This window comes from Lissotriton vulgaris, chromosome 7 (assembly GCF_964263255.1).
Source record: "Lissotriton vulgaris chromosome 7, aLisVul1.2, whole genome shotgun sequence".
In the NCBI taxonomy this organism is placed as follows: domain Eukaryota; kingdom Metazoa; phylum Chordata; class Amphibia; order Caudata; family Salamandridae; genus Lissotriton; species Lissotriton vulgaris.
Window position 1 is genome coordinate 1,490,167,548 of NC_141695.1, and position 19,668 is coordinate 1,490,187,215.

The following is a 19,668-nucleotide window of genomic DNA, read 5'->3' on the forward strand; positions in this document are numbered from 1 at the left end:
CATCAAGATTCAGGAGGGCGATTGGGCGGTACTAAGAACATGCTGTGTGTTCTTTGCCCGGCTTGGGGATCACTGCTATGATCGCCTCCCTCATAGAAGGGGTGACCTGTTGTGTAGAGGCAATAACATTAAATAAAGTGGTTAGGAAGGGTGCTATCTCAGGGGCAAAGGTATGGTAGAAATGAGTCGTGAATCCGTTGGGTCCAGGTGCTTTCCGTAGTTTAAGTGCATCAATTGCTTTTTGCACCTCCTCTTGAGCGATAGATTGAGCCAGGTTGTCATTTACAGTCTTGGGAACTTGGGGGAGGTCTGTGGAGTCTAGATAAGTCAGTTGGTCGTGGGGCTGGGGGGTTTGTCTGAGGTGTGGAGCTTGCGGTAGAAAGTTTCAAAGCTGTGTGCCTTCCCTTCTTTAGTGCCGTGAGAGATGCCAGCATCATCCACTATACGTCTGATGTACTCCTGTTCCTGTTTGACCCTTAATTGGCGTGCAAGTAGGGATCCCACTTTATTTCCCCGTGTAGCTTCCAGCTTTTAGCTGTAAAATAGTCTTTTCCACCCTATTGGTATATATGGCCTGTAGTTTCCCCTTAAGGGATGTTACTTTTCTCGGTGTTGGGGCCAATGGGGCGGTCTTATGTGTTGTGTCTGCGGACCGCAGTTCCGTTTCTAAAAGAAGGCATTCCTCCCTCTGTTGGGTCTTTAGGGTGGTAGCCAGTTCAATGCACTTACCTCGGATGACGGCCTTGAACGGGTCCCAGGTAGTGGCATGAGAGGTGTGCTAGGGCTCATGTTGTTCAAAGAACTGTTTAATAGTGTGTCTAAGCTCATCTCGAAGTAACCAGTCTCTACACAGTAAGTTGAGGAAGTACCAGCGCACCTGCCTGGGGTGTGGATTCGGCCAGGTAAGGGCAGTTCTAGTGGGGCGTGATCGAACAAACAGATTGGATGTAGGTGTGTTTGCAATACAGAGGATAGCAGTGATTGGCTGAAGAATACATAAACTTTACAGGAATAAGTTCTGTGGGAGTGGGAGAAAAAAGTATAGTTACGCACAGTGGGGTTGCCGTCTCTCCTGACAACTACCAACCCCAGTTGTTGGAGCTGCGCCTTAAGTGCCTCACCAAAGGTCCCCACTGCCGTCCTATGGGAGTTGGAAGTTTCCAGGTATGGGTCCCATACAAGGTTAAAAACCCCAAAGATGAGGATGTTTCCTCGCAAAATTCTCCAGGGCAGTGCAAAAGAAAGTAGAAAATCTTGTTGCCCCTGGTTGGGTGCATAAAGAACTGCAAAAGTGCAGAGCCTGCCCCTCAGTTCTCCCTTGACCATTATGTATCGCCCCTGTTTGTCTGCTTTAGTGTCTTGCATCTGGAATGGGACCCCGTGTGGAAGAGAAGTGCCACCCCGTTGTGTTTGTTAGAGTGGGATGATTGGTATATATGTGGGTATGCCTCGTGTTTCAAGCGGTGCCCTTCAGATTTTTTGAGGTGCTTTTCCTGCAGGGCTGCTACTTGAAGATTAGGATCTGTTAAATATTTCCACATGCATTGACGCTTGTGAGGGGGATTAAGTCCCCAGAAGTTCCAAGATATGGACCTAACTGCCATAGGGATCTAATAACGGCACTGCGTTCCTTCCCTTGCCCCTGTATTGTTCCTGCCCCCATCTGTCTTTTCCCCACCCCTCTCCGACAAGAAGAAAAATAAAAAAGGCACCATGACACCGTAATAACTTAACCAAACTACATGAACCAGAATATTGAGTGTAGAGGTTTTCCCATCACAGAGGGAAACCTCTGTGTTAGCCATATCCGGTTCACAGGCCCCTCTGACAATAAGTGTTGTAAGGCAACTATATAAAAACATTATAGAGCCTATGTGCATTGAGTTATTGTTCAGTATCCCATTTGCAATGATAGCATGACATATGTGCCGGCGAGTCTTTATCCGTCCGAGTGTTAGGCGTTCGTCCCAATCCCCCCTTCCCCTCTTCCCTTCCTTACCACACCCCTAGGTTAACCCACTTTGGACGTGTTTTCTCCTGGGCATCTGGAGTATGATTAAGAATTTTACAATAGGTCAGTGAAATTGCTTTCCACAGGAGAAAATCATCCAATAATCCATCTTCCAGAGGTGAGGAGACCAGTAAATCTGAGTCTTTCGGCATAGCGTTGTTTAATGCATTTCTGGCCTGGAGGTAACAAAAGAATTCCCTTTCATGTAGTTGGTAGTCCATTTGCAAGTCACCAAATGGGATCACTCTACCTTTTACTCAACTTTCGAGAGGCCAATCAGGTCCCATTTGTCAAACCCTGGTTGTTTCAATAGCATCCCTAAACGGGCTGTCTCCAACAAAGTAGTCACTAGCGTTATTTTAACCTTTCAACCTAGTGCGTGAGTAGCCAAGTGCCATAACGCTATAGTGGAAGATGTAGGAGTAAATATAGTAGTATACTTTGCCCCTCCCATAAAGTGCTCTTAAATAAGTGCCAGGACTCATGTTATGTCTGTCCATTGTGTAAGCAGGGTCAGATATGGGGTGATGTACCCAGTGATTCAAAACAACTAACTGTGAGGCCCAGTAGTAAGATCTGATAGCAGGTAATGCAATACCTCTGTCATACCAGCTTTTTGTGAGCTTAGTGAGGGCGAACCCTGATTCCATAGCAGGGCGCGTACTTCTGAGTCAATTAATTGAAAATAGTGAGGTGGATTTAAATAAGGTGTGTTTTATAGGGCATAAAAAGCGTGGGAGTGCCATCATCTTATATAGGGCCGCCCTGCCTAAAAGTGTAAGGGTAATGTCTTCCAATGATGTATATCTGCTCAGAGGCGGCGCAGGGGGGGCATCAAATTACATTCATAAAAAATGGAGGAATCAAGTCTGACATATATACCCAAGTATTGAAAGCCGTCCGTAACAATCTCGACGTCACATTCGGTTGGTAAACTCAGCGGTTCCCCACTCAAGATATAGATCAGGGACTTATCCCAGTTAATGGTGTAAGCGGAATATTTTTGGAAAAGGGTAAAAATAGCACCCTACGAAAACAAAAAAGGGGGGCCGAGCCAAATACAACAAGATGTCGTTGGCATAGAGAGAGATCTTATTTCCTTCTTAGACAATCTCAGCTGGTCTCTTCCTGCAGGTGCCAGGGAGGTGAGAGTTTAAGCCGCTCCTCCACCTCTACCCACTGATCTCTACTGTACCTAGCTGGTTCGGCCATGGAGTTAATAAAACATAATTGTGTGACAGCTCCCAGGGTGAATCAGTATTCTTAGTGTCCTTTCTTGTGGGCAGTGTGACCTACCAGGAAGTCCTCTGAAACATACCCACGAATAAAGGAAGGGTCTTGTGGAACCAGTTTAAATGTATTCTGCACTCAGGGAGGAACTGCCCTTACCATAATGGGGCCCTTGATGTGTTCAGTGAAATATTTAAGCATTGTCTGTAACATGGGAAGGTAATAAAAAGAATGCTGCTTTCAACAGAGTCTGTTAGAAAATCGGTTTCCTCCTCTTCAAGGTGCATTGGAACTTACTTTTTGCCGCTTCTCTTGATATAACAGAATGATATATGGTGGTATCATCTGACAGCAAAGCATTAACCGGAGAAAGCTCATCGGATGTGTCATCCTGAGGATCTTTTCTATAATCATGCTAAGCGTCCTGATGATCAATTGGCCTTGGTTACGGATAAAATAGCTAAGGGTCAGAGGAATGTTCCTGGTTACAATCAGAGAGTCATTCAGTGACACATGTATTTGGGGTGGAGCTAAGACTGACTTTCTTTTGGGAATAGGATAATCCATCACCTCCATATCAATCGGAGTCTCCTCTTAACTGGAACATGAGATGGGGAAGGCTGTTGTGTACATATGTGACCACTATCGGGGTCAATGCAAATGAGGTGTTCCCTGCTGTCTGGATGTTCAACTTTTTCCTGAGAAGGAGCCAATAAGGTGGGCATGGAGGGTGTGCTCAACATCGATGCTAATAGCAGATCCAAAGGTATGTCAGTAACGCCTTGGATTGGAGCTTCAGAGCTTTGACCATAAGAATTTCCTGTTGTTGAAAATACCTTTGGGCATAGAACGGTTTCAACGTTATTGGGCTTTACAAACTATAGAGTTTTTTCGAGGTCGGTCCATTAATTAAGTCATGGTTCTCTCAAGCCTGTTTATAGGTGGAGCGAAGACAGTGCTTGCGCTGCCACTTAGCGACCTAATGTAAATGCTTTGTGGAGTTCTAACTCCACCCATCGCTTGCCTTTGCTTTCCATTTGTCTCTTCCAGTGTCCTTTAAAAATTATTGCTTGCTAGTGGTCAGTTCTGTCTCTTTGTCCCTCCTTTTTCTCTTCCGTTCCTCCCAGGCAGCATGGACTAATTACGTTTTCATTACATTATGGTTGTTGATCTGCTCTTAGGAGGACTATTTTTTCCTTGGTTTCGTGCTTTGTTACTGTGTGCTTGTGCTTGCTTGTTAATGCAGCAATTGTCTCTCCCATTTCAGTGTTTGGCAAATGCATGTTTTTTTGTGTCCTGCACTCTGAAAGTATAGGAGCGCAAAATGCCTTTTCAAGCTTTAAAGTCACCAACTCTAGCCATTATAAGTGTTTTTGCAATTTTAGATATCGACCGTCATTTGGACTATTTTTGGTAGGATACTGGTTTGGTTTTGGGCTTTCTTTAACGCTGGATTGGGCTTGTTTTGCTGTGCTACTGATGACGCGGATCTTTTCTCAAAAGCACCCCAGTTCCATCAGCGCATGTGTGGGTTGGATTAAATTATTTATATTTAATCTGAATTACCGATGTCATCTCCATGCTGCATTGAGCAGCTCTTTTTGGCAGGTCTTAATTTAAATTGCTTGCTCAAACATATCAACGGGCCCGCATTATATAGTGTACTGTACAGTGTGTACAGTGAAAGGTCGAGTACTTTTAATTACTCTCTCTTGGATGAATATTATTGCGGTTGGGACGCACTCGTCCTTGTCACAACATAACTTATTTTCACTGAGATGGCGCTATCATCAGCTCCAACGGTCAGCAATATCTTGTCTTTTAGCAGTTCGATGCAATCCTCCGCCCCCCCCGTTCGGTCTATGATTGGTAGATGTTTTCATAGTAGCTAGCAAATATTTCTGAGATCTCCGTGCCTGGCCCACTCTGCAGTCCCTCTTCAGTTCTAATTTCAGACACCCAATTTCTGGACTCATCCCTCCTTTCCAACCACGCAATCAGTTTGTTGGCCTTATCACCCAGATTGTAGATTTTCCGTTGTGTAGCGACTGCATGAGTGCATGCGGCTTTTTTTTCTAAGTCTCTGAGCTCTTTTTGCTTAAGTCTAAGTCTGTGTTTATGTCTAGAGTCTTCCTCTTGGTCAGTGCTCTGTGCCAGCTCGAGATTTGGTATCTCTTTCTCCACACAGTCACATTGTGTGCACTGTTCTTTGCGCTTGATCCCACTTTTCGCCTGCACAAAGTCCCTGGCTCCCGTCTTATAGGCCTCTCATAGTATACAGTCCGATCGTACAGAGCCCACTTTTTCAGTGAAATACTGTTCCGTACGCTCCTCAAAGCGATCTGGAAACTCCTGATCTCTGAACAAGAAGGGGTCCAATCTCGGCATAAGAGACCAGTTCTTCACTGGCCCGTGCACCTGAACCTCTATTGGCGAGTGCTCTATTGGCGAGTGATCCGATATCCCTCTCGCCTTGTGGCACCCGCCTTGAAAAAGTCCTACACAAGTGGTATCTGTAAAGATATAATCTACTACTATGTGGGCCGCGGAGGTATGCGTAAACGGTCTTGAACTGGGGTTGTACCATCTCCAAAGATCCATCAGTCCCATTGCACTCGCAAATGTGTTTGATGGTCTGTGTCCCTGAGTGTTCAGAGGGTGTTGCTCCCTGTCTAGGTCTGGGGTCATAGTGTCGTTCATGGCCCTCCGCCCGTAATCAATGTTCCCTGAGGCATGTCGAGTATTAATTGGTTCAGATCTGGAATGTGGTTCCATGTAGTCAAGAGGGCACATACATCGAACATATATTTACGACTCGCCCCTCCCAAACCCTGGAGAGGGCAGCGTAGCGTCCCATCTTATTATACCAGGTGTTTTTTACCACAAATGAGACCGAGCTTTTACATAGTATAGCAGCCCCTCTAGAGCCAATAGTGAATCCAGCGTGCACCCGGAGGGTATAACCATATCGGTTCAGTGCTAAATAATTGTCGCCTTTCAGGAGCGTCTCCTGTAGGACCACTATGTCCAGTGAGTGTCTGCGTAAGTATTGTAGCACCATGGTACGCTTTATCTTATCCCCCAGACCATTTACGTTCCAGGAGAGAATCTTTCATTTTTTAGCTTGTCGTGCAGCCATTTGAGAGATCAATGCGGCCCTTCTCCCTTACTCCACCCTTCCCACCCGCCAAACCTCCGCGCTCCTGGGCATCAATATACAGCATAGGATTTCTGGTCAGCCCACATGCGTCGAATAAATATTTCTGAAGCATAAATAACCCAATTCAAACTGATATAAATAAAAGTCCCAATATAAACTCCCCCCTTCCTGCTACCATGCCTTGTAGGTCTAAAACTACCCACATCCCAACTAGCTGAGTGCCTGTTGCCCACAAAACAGTAGAACATCATTGGGTTGGCTGACACCATCACTCAATGCTCTCCACCCAGAGCCCCACTCCAGCCCCTCAACATTTAGTATTGCTATAGTGCTCGAGTCAATGTTCCTGTGTGGTAGGGTGTCAAATATGACTGTCTGGATTGTTTGGTCTCCTCTCACCCCCAAATGTTCATAGTCTATACCTGCAATCACGCATCGTTGTCATGCCCAATCTCTGGAAATCTGCCAGTGTCTATTCCTTTCCAGATGTCGCCGCTTCGGTGGGTGGACTTCTAGAACATGACCCACTCAATCTAGTCTCTGAGCTCTCATCCTCCGCTCGTCATGTCAGAGATTTCATGTTGCCATTTCAGTTTCCCCTTCCAGTTTCCCTCCTGCGCCGGCTACGTTTCTGAGGGCACCCCTTCTCCAACCATTGCGGAACCTCCGCTGGCACAGTGAAATACCAGGATTTGTCATTCTCTATTACCCTGAGTTTTGCTGGGAAGAGCATCATATATGTTATTCCTCTTTCTCGCAGGGCACGCTTCACCCTGTCAAATGTATGTCTCTCCAGTTACACTCTCAGGGTGAAGCCTGGAAAGAACCTAACAACCGAGTTTTCGTATAGAAGGTCACAGTGCACCCTAGCCGCCTGTAGTATAACGTCTTGGTCCCTATAATTTAGGATCCTTGCTATAATAGTTCTGGGGGAGCCCTCGGCCACGGTGGAGGTAACGGTGCTCTGTGTGCTCTCTCCACCGTAAAGTAGGTTGAAAGTCTTTTAGGCTTAAGATGGTTGAGTATAATGTCCTTAAGAAAGAGATTCATGCTTTGACCTTCCGCCCCCTCCGGGACCCCCACTACTGCTGTTGTTGGGGCAGGCTCTCCCTTCCTGGTCTTCGAGCTTCAGTGCCATTTGTTTGTGCTGTTGCGTCAGTTGTACTCGTTCTTCGAACTGACGCGTTTGTAGATCTGTAATGTTCGTTTCGGCTGTGGTAACCCGTGCTGTGGTAACCCGTTCTATGGTCTTGTGCATGTCTGCTTGCATCAGGTTAATTTCAATCGTGGCTTTATCTATTTTTGTTTTCAGGGTCGTTCCCAGGGTCAGAATGGCAGCGATGATTGCTCCCAGAAAAGGCTCTTCCGCTCGCTCCTTGTCGCTGGGCGCTCCATTTTCAGATACCACTTGCCATAGAACCGCGTATTTATCCAGTTTATTTAATTTTACTGAGGGTGGATTGCCCTTCTGCTTCGTCATGGTCTGATCCGATGTTAACAGTCTTCCCGAGAACGGTGCGTGGCCTCTCGTGTTCTCATCCGGCCGTGGTATTCCACCTCAGGTCGGAGTTTGAGTAGTGGGGGAGATGTCTCATTTATCCTCCAGGCCCTCTGTATTCACTAATGATCGTGCAGTGGGGCTTTAAGCGTGCAGGGAGTAATAAGTCTCACCCCCAAGTACTCCGCTGGTTGACTCTTTCCCCACCTCTCAAGCTTAATTTCACTTCTACAGGCAGCTGTCTGTATCCCCAAATTCTACCCTGGGTCTCCGATCTGCCTTTATTTCAGGTCTGTGTCGCAGCCTGTAACTGGCACTAATTTGCCGGGTCTGGTACAATGGCTAAAGGCAGAATCTATGTCGCCTGCAAACTCCCACCAGATCAGCACATCCAGGATGCCCATCCCGTCCAGATCACACCAGCATACGTCATCCCTGGGCCAGTTCCCTTCTTGGTCGATGGGGTTCCCAGCCTGAGTCACACACACACTGTCCCCACCGGTCACCTCTGTGGTAGGTCCTCTCTCAGGGGATACTGGTGGCATCTCACCGCTTGTCACTCTGTCTCACCTCCTGTCGGCCACGGCTCCTCCTCTCCAGCACTGGCCGTCTCTCCTTCAACCAATGTTTTTCTGTCCTTTCCACATTTTGTGAAAACTCAGTAAGTTTGCTTTAATTTTTACAACAAAGGACTTGGTAGCTTGACAACATGCGCTAAAGTATAGTAGTGCTTTTTTATAGTTGTGTTTAGTTTATGCACGTTGAAAGTCACAACTAAGTACTTGGCTGCTCATGTATTTATTTCAAACTCCAAGGCAACCTTAAAAGAACATGCTTCTATATTTAGCTGTATATTAAATAATTAGTATAACAACCTGCACCCTTTCATTGATTTTCTGTTTATATTTCCGTGGTGGAGGTTTTATTTATAGCAGAGAAAACATCTAGGGTTTTGTTTTGCCAGTTATTGTATTTGCCTTACAATGTAGTAGTGTTTAATTTTAAGGTTGCTCTAGGCAGTGCTGCAGCCGCTTCTCTGGTTCCGACATTAATTCCTCATTCTAACTCCTCTAGGAAGTGCTACAATTATATCTCTAGTCACAGTAGTAATTCCTCATTCTAAATCCTATAAGCAATGCTACACTGGTCCTGTCAGTAATTCCTCATTCTTAGTCCTATAGACAGTGTTGCCACCTGCTTCTCTGGTCCCAGTGGTAGTTTCTCATTCTAGGTCCTCTATACATTGCTGCAGCTGCTTCTCTGCTCTCATCTACAATTCCTCATTCTACATCCTCCCATCAATAATTCCTCATTCTAAATACTCTACACATTGCTGCTACCTACTTCTCTTCTCTCAACGGTAATTCCTCCTTTTAAAACCTCTACATAATACTGCAGCTGGTTCTCTAGTTCCAATGGTAATTTCCAGGTCCACTATGCAAAGCTGAAGCTATAGCTCTGTTCATACATCCGCTATACACTAAACATAAACACATAGATAAAACACTATCATTTGCAACGCCAATAGCTCTAAATCCAAAAAAATGTGAGACCTCTTGCATTGCAAATGCTTGATTGGGGTTGAGGCAATACTCAATGCAAGATCACCGTGGTGGAATGATCCTCAGTAGGCAGTGGTTTTCTCTGTACCTGTAATCATGGTGGGTGTACCCAGCTCTTGCTATTGATGTGAGAAACCTCATAGCTTTATGACCTTTGTGCGGGTTTTGTGGTTGGCCTTGGAGATTCTTCTTCAGATTCACAGTTGCGAGATGAAACATATGTTGTGCTCCGAGCCTGCAAGGTATCCTGGGTACCTGTGGTCACTGGAGTTTGTTCCTTCCAACATCGTTGGAAACTGAGGTGCGGAGTGTATTTCTTCTGTTGGAAACTGCAGCGAACATTGACTCTGAAGAGTCTTGGTGCATCATCGAGGAGTAATGTTCCGAACTTTCCAACATAGGAATTTATTATTACAGGAAGGACAAAACTTATGTTTGGTTCAACTAAAAGGTATTACAAGCTGCACATGAGCTATTGTTGAGGCACCTCAGCAGACAGAGGTTATATACCCAGTGCTGGCCCAACCACAGGAATTTATTAGTATAAGAATGGCAACATTTAAAAGGCGTATTCTCCACGCCCTCCTCCAAATGAGCCACCCATGGCTCTTCTGCTGATTCAGTCCTTAAGTGGTTGCCTGCAAGGACATGGCCTAGAGTTTTTCACCAACAAATCCCAGTACTCATGCATCAAAATGTAGGTTGGTGCGCAGCAGTATGGAGTGCTCTAAAGCTTATTCAAAACGTATGGCAGAAAAAACAATCTAAGTAGAGTCCTGGTGTATAGAGCGTTTCAGGTGATGTATCATAAGTCATCTCAAAACTGGAAGAAATTCTTCCATGACGTACAAGGTAATGCGAAGGTTGATTTGGTAGGGTGTGGCAATGCAGTGTGGGGTGGCACTGCAGTGCTACAGTGCTTTTCAGTAGTTTAACAAAAACAAGAGCAAGTGGCCGCCCTGCAAAAATTTCCCATGGTAACATCCAAAAGGTGGCCCAAGAAACAGAATGAGCAGAACGCCCCAGAAGAGGACGAGAGGGAACCACAGAAAATACATCAAAAGCCAATAGGACAGTCTCCTGAATCCACCAACAAGAGAGTGGAAAGAGACTGCCACAGGCCGTGTGGGGCCACACCAGAGGACATACTAATTGGTCACTGTACCGAAACATACCGTGTGTTTAAAGCTGGGCAACAAAGCACGAGTCACATTCAAAAAGGAGCAATGGAGAGTCCCCCGCCGACGAAGGAACAGGAAGAGGATAGGCAGGACCACCACAGCCGACGGATGAAAGAATCCACCATAGGCATCAAAGAAGGACGAGCCGGCAAGAGCACCCCATCCCCCAAAATCCTCAAGAAAGGAGCAGACTGTAGGAAAACCCCCAACACATCTGGCAGAGGCAATAGCCACCAACGTCAATGTCAAAAACCTCAAGTCCACCGACTCCAAACGACCCAAAGGGAACCCTCCACAAAGACCTCAATACCAATGGAAGGCCCCAGGGATGAGGAGACAAGACAGGACGCCGGCGTGGAAAGGCCAGAGACTTGAAAAGACGAACTACCAAGGGCTCAACAGATACAAGTTGGAGACCATGAAAATCCGGAACGGCCGCCCACTGAGCACGGAGGGGAGAAAGGGCCAAGCCAAAAACAAAACCGCCCTCCAAAAAATCCAGGCCCAAGAAGGATCCAAACCCTTAACAGACCAACCATGGCGGCAGAACTCCACTAGCAAAGATGACCCAATGCATAGAGTAAGACTGCAAAGGAGAGGAACAGCAGGACTGCAGGAGAAGATCCACAACCATCAAGGTACAACCACCGTGGACCAGGGAACACGGTCCAAGAGTTAAGTCTGAAGACCCCTTACCCGGAACATCGGGAGAGGAACCAGAGTGCCCAAAAAGGGACATGGAAGGTACGGCAACGTCCAACCCGGACTCACCACCAACTCCAACAACAGAGGAACCACGGGCGGCAGCACTTGCAAAACTGCCAAAAGGGAAGTTATACACAGGCCCATGGGCCATAGTAAGGACAGCGCATCCACCCTCCAAGCCATCTGACAAGGCATAATTGTGGAGAAACAACGGATCATGGCACTGTCCGGAGACGCAAACAAGTTCACCACCGGACACCCAAACCTCCTCAGCAACGTCCGTAACAGCACCCGGGATAGAGACAAGATCCCGTGGAGGGAAGACCCAGCCCAGACATTCTGCCACAACATGCACCCAGCACGGGAGGGAAACCGCAGACAGGGAGGCCAACGGTGACTCCGCCCAAGAACAAAGGAGGTGACTGAGGCAGCCGAGGGAACGGACCCGGCAACCCCCCTGATGACAGATGTAAGACATGACAACTCGGCTGTCAGTCTGTACCTGAACAAAATGACCCTCCAGCAAGGCAGCAACGCCAAGAGACCCAAGTGAACGGGTCATAGCGCCCTATAAATGGAGGAGCAAGTCAACAGAGCCACCGACCACCAGCCCTGCACAGAAGCGTTGTCCAGAGTAGCACCCCCAGTCCAACAGACGAGCATGCAAAGTGACAACCAGAGAGGGAACACTATGAAACAGACGACCCCGGACAGAGGACCGTCGTCTAACCAACAAAACAGAACCTCCCTCAACCCGACTGACACAGGAACCCCCTGACTGACATCCAGACCACAGGGGCGCCAAACAGACAAAATATGGCCCATCACAAGAGCCACATGAAGACAAGTCCAAGGAATCACCAACAAGGAGGCTGACAGCAGCCCCATGACCCACAATTGGACCAGGTAACACCCAAGGCTCACAGGAGGTCAAGTCACTGATAACAGTGATCGAAGTACCAACACCAGAGTCAATATCTGGGCAGGAGGCAAGAACCCAAATCCCAAGAGAGCCCGGAAGGGAGCCCCAACGTACGTCAGATCCCGAGAAGGAACCAGGCAGGGCTACTACTGATCCACCAGAAAACAGTGACCCACCAAGACCAGGCAAACCTCCTTGACTTAGAACTCAGCTGAAGAGAAAGAAGAAGCAGAAATCAACAAACATCCAGGTAAGGAAGATCACAGCCCCCAACCCATGGAATGGCCAATCAGATGAGCTAGAACCTCAGTAAAGACAAGAGGGGATGAACACAGGCCAAAGGGTAACACCTTGAATTTAAAAAGACCACCCAGAAAGAGGAAAAACTCCCGAGTCCAGATGGACAGGGAGAAAAGCATCCTGATGGCCGATGGAAGCCAGAAAATCTCTGATAGATCGGAGGCAGAATCACCTGGAAGCGGACGAGTGGGGTGAGAGCGCTGCTTGTATCTCTGCACTGCTGCTATTTTCACTAGACGCCTTTTTAGAAACACTTTTAAATACTTTTAAAAATCGATTTCATTGTTTACCAGTGATATATATGCTCATTTGCACATTGCTCACCGGCTCAGTATCCTAATGCTTTCCTCTTGTGACGCCCTTCATTGCCTCGTGCTCCCCGGTCCACCACGGGGTTTCCAGATTGTTGTGGAGGGAGCGCCAGGCGGGTGCACTTCCGGCTAGAGGTTCACTATAAACGGCAACGCTGGCAGCTTCGCGCAGCGGACGCGTGGGGATGAGAGCGCTGCTTGTATCTCTACACTGCTGCTATTTTCACTAGAAGCCTTTTTGGAAACACTTTTAAAAATCGATTTCATTGTTTACCAGTGATACATCTGCTCATTTGCCCATTGCTCACCGGTTCAGTATCCTAAAGCTTTCCTCCTCTGACGACCTTCATTGCCTCGCGTTCCCCGGTCCACCACGGGTTTTCCCGATTTCTGTGGAGGGAGCGCCAGGCGGGTGCACATCCGGGCTAGAGGCTCACTATAAACGGCAACGCTGGCAGCTTCGCGCAGCAGACAAGTGGGGATGAGAGCGCTACTTGTATCTCTGCACTGCTGCTAGTTTCACTTTGACTGGGTAAGAGTGGTCTGCTTAATTCAGACACTCTGTTCATCACCACCCCCTTTTCTGTATCGTTTTTGGCCACTACAGGTGTGGCAGGGTATACTCAGACATGAGTCCCTTGCTCACTGCACCACCAGGATTCAAGCAAGCCGGGCCGACGACGGCTGAAAAGCCAGAAACTGGTCCCCGGAAGCTTGTCTCCTTACCAGTGAAGAATTGGCTTGGTAGTTTGGTCTGCCCTGTTCCCATGAGGCACGGGGTCAGACTAATTTGCATATAGCCAGGTTCTGAACTGGGGTGATGCAGTGAGCTAAATAACGGTGATGGATTAAGCCCTGATCTCTTGACTGGATAAGAGTGGTCTGCTTAATTCAGACACTCTGTTCATCACCACCCCCTTTTCTGTATCGTTTTTGGCCACTACAGGTGTGACAGGGTATACTCAGACATGAGTCCCTTGCTCACTGCACCACCAGGATTCAAGCAAGCCGGGCAGACGACGGCTGAAATGCCAGAAACCGGTCCCTGGAAGCTTGTCTCCTTACCAGTGAAGAATTGGCTTGGTAGTTTGGTCTGCCCTGTTCCCATGAGGCACGGGGTCAGGCTAATTTGCATATAGCCAGGTTCTGAACTGGGGTGATGCAGTGAGCTAAATAACGGTGATGGATTAAGCCCTGATCTCTTGACTGGGTAAGAGTGGTCTGCTTATTTCAGACACTCTGTTCATCACCACCCCCTTTTCTGTATCGTTTTTGGCCATTACAGGTGTGGCAGGGTATACTCAGACATGAGTCCCTTGCTCACTGCACCACCAGGATTCAAGCAAGCAGGGTCGGCGACGGCTGAAATGCCAGAAACCGGTCCCCGGAAGCTTGTCTCCTTACCATTGAAGAATTGGCTTGGTAGTTTGGTCTGCCCTGTTCCCATGAGGCATGGGGTCAGGCTAATTTGCATATAGCCAGGTTCTGAACTGGGGTGATGCAGTGAGCTAAATAACGGTGATGGATTAAGCCCCGATCTCTTGACTGGGTAAGAGTGGTCTGCTTAATTCAGACACTCTGTTCATCACCACCCCCTTTTCTGTATCGTTTTTGGCCACTACAGGTGTGACAGGGTATACTCAGACATGAGTCCCTTGCTCACTGCACCACCACGATTCAAGCAAGCCGGGCCTACGACGGCTGAAATGCCAGAAACCCGTCCCCGGAAGCTTGTCTCCTTACCAGTGAAGAATTGGCTTGGTAGTTTGGTCTGCCCTGTTCCCATGAGGCACGGTGTCAGGCTAATTTGCATTAACCCAGGTTCTGAACTGGGGTGATGCAGTGAGCTAAATAACGGTGATGGATTAAGCCCTGATCTCTTGACTGGGTAAGAGTGATCTGCTTAATTCAGACACTCTGTTCATCACCACCCCCTTTTCTGTATCGCTATTTTCACTAGACGCCTTTTTAGAAACACTTTGAAAAATTGATTTCATTGTTTACCAGTGATATATCTGCTCATGTACACATTGCTCACCGGCTTAGTATCCTAACGCTTTCCTCCTCTGACGCCCTTCATTGCCTCGCGATCCCGGTCCACCAAGGGTTTTCCCGATTGTTGTGGAGGGAGCGCCAGGCGGGTGCACTTTCTGGCTAGAGGTTGGAGGCTCACTATAAATGGCAACGCTGGCAGCTTCGTGCAGCGGGTGCGCCGGCGGGCCGCCAAAGGCAAGCCCGTCTGCGCCCGTCCCCGCCTGGACCGCGCCCAGGGCCAGGACCCCTGTTCCTCCTGGGACACTCATGTATCGGTATAATTCTAGAGACCTACTCCTTCTCAACATGCCTGAAGCAAATTGCTACAAATGTATTCCGGACAATGGACAAGCCGTCTGTTCATGCGGCTTCACCCTTCCTGACACACAGAGGACCAAGGCTTTTCAGCCTGTCCAGAGACCCAAAAGTGACAAGCCTTATATAATCAAAAGGAACACTACTCTGCATGGCGGACTCATAAACGTTAGATCGCTAGCCAAACACAAATATGAAATCTTCCACCTCATCTCAGACTATGAACTGAACCCACGGTGTTTAACTGAAACCTGGGCAGACACAGCTTCCGACCCGGACTTCGTGACTGCTACTCTGGCTGGTTACCGGGCTCTAAGGGTTATTAGGCCACTTAAACGAGGTGGCTATTATTTTGAGGGAACATTTCCCGGTCAGATTTTATTCCGCCTCTACATCCTTTTATGAGGCCATACATTTTATAATTGAGCTTAGCTCAAAGCAGACTTTTAGGGGTATTTTACTATACCGGCCGCCTGGCTTTAGGAGTAACTTCACATCTAACTTAGATAGCCTCCTAGAGCCCACCCTGCAAAATGATGAATTTACCATTTTGGGAGATTAAAATTTTGATCTCGAAGATAGGGACAACAGAGAGACAGAGGCACTGCTGGAAACACTGGGAGCAGTGGGTCACAGGCAAACGGTCCAGACCCTTACCCATGAAGCTTGTCACACTTTAGATGGCAACTTTACATCAGTCCACAGCCTTATCTCCACTGAAACCCTGCCTCTAACTTGGTCCGATCACTCGTTTGTCAAATTTCATCTTCTAATCAGCTCCTCCGGACCGAACGGGACTTCCAAGACCCCTGTTATGACGAAAAGAAACTGGGGTTCAATGGATAGAAAAACCCTCCGCACCCAGCTGGAGGTTTCCCGTCTGCAGCTACATGAGCCCCCCAACACTACAGCCCCTAAATATTCCAAATGGCTAAACGATGCATTTAAAGCTTCCGTACCCATTAAAAAAATAACAGGAAATAGGCAAAACCCTACAGCTCCTTGGTTCTACAAAGATCTTTGGAAAGGAAAACAGAAATGTTGACAATTAGAAAGACGTTGGCGTGCCAACCATTGCCTGAACGAGAAAAGAATCTACAAAACAGCCCTATCACAGTACAAAAGCCTACTGATAGCTGGAAAAAGAGATTTTTACACCAAATAAATCGAAGAAGCAAAAAACTCATCTAAAGAACTTTTTGCAGTGGTGAACAAACTAGCCACTTCCAAGACTCTAGGGATTAAGAGTGACCAAAAGCTCTGTGATACCATTGCAGCAGCCTTTAGAACAAAAGTGTTGAACATTTTTTAAAATTTTCAAGACTTAACCCAGTCCCCTTCTAGCGAACCCTCCACAAGAGAGCTCAACACTAACACGCTTCTCGCGTTTTCTTATTCAAGAATCCTAATCAGGGTCTCCCACTGACCCCTGTCCACCATTTCTTAAAGAAATTGTAGACCTGGTGAGTCCAGGACCTACAGAAATGTTTAATCAACGTTCATTTCTGGGACCTTCCCTTCAATTTGGAAGGACACGTCAATTTTACCATTGCTGAAAAAACCCTCGCTGGATGCTTCAGACCCCAATAGTTACCGGCCTATAGCCCGGCTACCACTGCCGGCTAAAATAATTGATACAACCATGAATTCCCAGCTGACCCAATACATCAACGAGAACAACTTGCTGGATCCCTCACAGGTTGGCTTTCGTCGTGAACATAGCACCGAAACAGCACTTATTAAAGCCACAGAAGAGATTAGGGCGGTGATGGATCGAGGCGGTCTGTCAGCCGCCTTTGATACCGTTGACCATTCTCTTGCAAAAGCGGTTCGAAAGTTTAGGGGTCGGGGTACTGCGCTGGCCCTGTTGTCCTCCTTTCTTGAGGATAGGAGGCTAACGGTCTCGTCGACACATACCACTCTGAAGCTTATACCCTTCCATGTGGAGTGCCACAGGCCTCCTCATGGTGTCCATCACTCTTTAATGTGTATGTCTCGGAACTGGCTCCACTAATTCAGAGTTTCGGTTTTAACCTTACATCATATGCCGACGACACTTAGACTGTGGTAACAGCATATAAAAATGAACCCCCCCCCCCACCCTGCAATTTAAAAATTGCATGCGGACTGTCAATCAATGGATGAACACACATTGCCTTAAACTAAACTCTGACAAAACAGATTTAGATTTTCGGCAATTTGCTACCTAGCTGGGGTAATCTGTGGTGGCAGCAGAGATGAGTGAGCCCCCTAAACCTGTGGTGAAGGCCAAGAACTTGGGGGTGTGGCTGGACCACAAACTCTCTCTTATCCAACACACCAATGCAACGGTTTTGGTCAGTCACTTTCTTATTAAAAAGGTGAGGAAGAAACTTCCTTACCTCCCTGTAGAAACTAGAAAAACCATAGTCACATCCTTGATCCAGTGAAAATTGGACTACTGTAATGGACTACTGGGAAACGTACAGAAGCAATGCTTGAATAAACTTCAAAGTGTACAGAATTCAGCGGCACAGCTACTATCTAATATTCCTAGAAATAACTCTGTCACCCCAGAAATTCGAAGGTTGCATTGGCTTCCAGTGGAACAACGGATCAAATTCAAGGCACTCTCTCTTGCCTATAAAGCCCTGAGCTAAAAGGGTCCGGTTTTTCTGCAAAATCTTTTTGCCTGGTATGAACCAGCAAGACACATTCTCTCCTCCGGCACCAAACTTCTGCAGGTGCCGAAAATCCGCACCTTACAGTGGGGTGGTCACAGCTTCCATTTTTACACCTTCAAGCTCTGGAACTCCCTTCCTTTCGAGCTTAGAAGCGCAACCACCCTCACTTCCTTTAGAAAGGGCTTGAAAACCTGGATGTTCCAGAACTAGTTGTCAGTGCAGACCCCCTCCGCCCCTAGCGCCAAGACACCTCTGGGTATATGTGCGCTTTATAAATTAAAATAACATAACATAACCTGTAAAGACACCACCCTGAATGAGACAGGGGAATGAACCAATCCAACCACATCAGGACCAAGATCAGCCAGAAGACCCCTGTATGCCTCTTCACCTAGAAGAGAATAGAGGACACTTTCAGGCCCCACAGATCCCCGGGCAACGGAATGACAGCGCCCTATACCACAAGCAACAGCCATCCACTGACGGAGCCTCATTCAGCAGAGTTTCCCAGGGGTAAGGAGTGACCCGAGAATAGTCTGGGGGAGACTGGACGACCCCATGTGAAAACCTTCCAACACCACTGGAAGCATCCAACCAGCCGACACAGTCGGCAACCAGTCGACCACAAAGAGAGACAGGTGACCTCCCTCAGGACCCACACCTGGAGCCACCCATTCATGATATGGAGTGTGCAGAAGAGGAGGTAGAGATGGCAGGGAACTGGGGTGTGCCAGAGGAAGGAGCACCCCGGCCACGTCCCGTACACGAAAGAAGTGAGGAGTCCGCTCCAGACGAATAGGTCCCAAAAAGGCCTGACGAGCCCCAAAACATCGGGAACACGCCACCATTTCAGGAGCCAACAGCTAATGAACCTCTACCGACATCATGACCAAATTCTCCAAGGGAGCACCAAAAAGCTCACACTAGAAAAAAAAGGATATTCATGAGCAAACCCTTCAGTGCAGCAGCGGCCTACCAAGAAGGTAACCACAACTGGTGACGAGCCGCAACAGAAGTCCCAGTAGCAGATGCAGTTGGCCCCAAGGAAGCAAAAGAAATGTTGTAAATGAGCTGCTGCCCCATCAGGACGAGTGAGGAAGAAATGTTTGCGGCCCTTTACAACAACACAGCCAACAGCTGGAAGGTCCTCAACAACGACTAGATAGCAGGGGAAGAATAAGCAGCAGCACCGTAAAGAAAAAGAGGCAGCAGCAAAGTGTGTCACACTGTCTATAAGCCTACATCAAATGTTATTCCCAGGTGGACTCCAAACCAGGTATTAACCAGATCAGACCCAGCTCAACTTCTGAGAGCAGACGAGATCATAAACATTCAGGGTGGTATTGCCATAGGTCAAAGAATCCATATTACCAGCAGACCCTGAAAATAACAGGGTGGAGCGAACGTGCTGAAGGACAACCTGAAAATTTGACTCCAGCACAAACGACGACTCCTAAGATCTACAACCTCCCACACCAGAGACCTGAGAGGGACCAGGAACACAATTAGCCTCTCCAGACGGAGAAACAATCCAGTCACGAAAAGCGGCAGCCACCGCAGAATATAACATCTGCTGGAACACAGCCAGCGAAGGGACCTTGGCAGCAGAGTCAGAACAACCCCCAGCGTGGGAAGAATCATGACAGCACCCCACGCTTCATGACAAAAATGCATGAAAAACCACCACTGCAAGCCAGCATGGTTTAAAAAGCGACCCAACGCCAAGGCAACCCTGAAAACACTCCTAGACGGCCTCGGGCATGCCCCCAGCGTGTA